Source organism: Alosa sapidissima, chromosome 7 (genome assembly GCF_018492685.1).
Source record: "Alosa sapidissima isolate fAloSap1 chromosome 7, fAloSap1.pri, whole genome shotgun sequence".
Lineage (NCBI taxonomy): Eukaryota > Metazoa > Chordata > Actinopteri > Clupeiformes > Clupeidae > Alosa > Alosa sapidissima.
In genome coordinates this window covers 311,303-313,265 of record NC_055963.1, presented here as the reverse complement: position 1 = coordinate 313,265, position 1,963 = coordinate 311,303, and the positions used below count along the sequence as shown (strand labels likewise).

Here is a 1,963-nt window from a genome sequence, read left to right as displayed (position 1 = left end):
TCATTTAGACTGGATGTTGATCATCACAGCTGTGGAACTAGTAAAAAGTTTATAATCATGAGCCTTTACCTCCTGATGTTAATTTCAGCAGCTCTGTCCTTGACTCGGCTGTTGAAGGGAGAAAGGAGTTGGACAGACAGTTGTAGGTCTTGGCCACTGCAGCCTGGTGTTTGCAGGGTGCACCTGTCTGCCCTATAAGGCATGAGCAGAGCTCCAACTCCATGTCCACCACATATGTCTCGGTGGACCCCTTCACTGTAAATTTCTTCTCCTCAATCTAGGTAAAATAAAACACACACACACACGTCCGGGGACCTAGCCTCGTGAGATCATCCTGATCTTGCGAGCTTCAGGGTTTCACTCGCAGATCAGTCTGGCAACTTTTCGTTAAAGAGAATTTGGAGCAGTTCACCAAACAAACGTCCAATCAGCGTTTGGCTTTGAGGCGGGTTGAGGTGTGATGCAACGAACAACATGACGGCATCCACAGATGAGGTGAGCATAGCTATCGCGCAAGTTTTATTCAAATTAGAAAGTATTCCTGGGTAAGCTGTGAAGCTATGAGTCTCAGCCATGCAGCTGGGAGGAATAAACAACACAGACATCCTCCACGGCTGATTCCAGTTCATAATGGAGGAATATACTTTCTTCAGAAGTGTAGGTCTTGGGCACACAAGATCATGTGGGTGGGTTGGTGGTGGGACAGTAGTGGTGGGGGGGGGGGGGGTACCTGTGTGTGTGTGGTGGGGGGGGGGGGGGGGCAAAAGAGAGAGAGAAAAATATAAATATAAAATAAATAAATGTAAAAAAAAAAAACCCTGAGATTTGAGTTATGATTAGTTATGAGGAATAGAATGCATCCTGGTGGCTTACTCAATTCAATTAAAAAAACTTAATTTATCCCTGAGGGGCAATTTTCCCTATGCAGGCATAGTGACATAGAAGACATAACAGGATATGGATAGAAACTGTCTCTGTATCTGCTGGTAGAGGTCCACATACTCTTGTACCTTCTACCAGATGGTAGGAGAGTGAAGAGACTGTGGCTGGGATGACTGGGGTCGGCGACGATCCGCTAGGTCTTTATCCTGCAGCACTGACTGTAAAGGTCTTGAATATTTGGTAACTTAGTACTTCAGAGATCTACAGCGTCTTCCAGAGGGCAGAAGTTGAAAGAGATCATGGCTCGGATATGAGGCAGTGTTTCCCCTAGACATTTTTCCAGCAGCGGTGCTATTACTTGGCGGTAATTACTTTTTTTTATTTTTATATCATACCTTCGTGTTTTGTGGACATTTTCAGCTTTCTTTTACATTATTGGTTACAAATGATAGAAGAAAAATTAAATGGCACAACCGTTTAATGACCATTAATAATTAAAAGATTATTTACAATTTATTTAAATTTGTCTTAATGGCAAAGGCCACACCCAATCTGCGAGCACTTAATTTTTCTGGGCTTTGAATTGAATTGAATTGTGGGGGGGCCATTAATGCTGACACGCATGCATGTAGCCAGATGCTCTCCTTGTAGTCTAATTCTCAGTCCCAAAACAACAAACCCACGTATAAAAAAGTAAATACTCACTTTTCTTCTACATCACTCCCACAGTTACCATACAACTCACTCACAATTAACTCGAAAAAGACCTAGGCTACTTGATTGAAGTGCGACCGTCTCACCGTCAAGAGAACGCTGAAGTTATGAGAACATGTCTTTCTGATAAGAGAATATAGGCTCCTATATGTCTAATGCCGTAAACGTAGAAAAGGTCTGTTTGTGATAGCCTATTATAGCTAAGTGGACAGAATTTAGGCTATACGTATATGCCAACATATGCTCATATTTCCTTTAACTATCAGACAGTTTAAACAGGCCTAGACTGTGTTCGCCTAGCTTTCCCATGCAAACATTACATATAGCCCTACGCTAACGTTACAAGTCTAGGCTACAATTAACGTTA

At 42.4% G+C, this 1,963-nt stretch overlaps 1 long non-coding RNA gene across 1 annotated transcript; it reads left to right on the top strand.

Annotated features, from left to right (window-relative positions):
- The first annotated feature begins 388 nt into the window (after nt 1-388).
- Nucleotides 389-531, top strand: LOC121714197. Its single transcript, XR_006033047.1, has 2 exons — nt 389-421; nt 501-531. It is a non-coding gene; the product is annotated as an uncharacterized LOC121714197 (long non-coding RNA).
- The last annotated feature ends 1,432 nt before the right edge of the window (nt 532-1,963 follow it).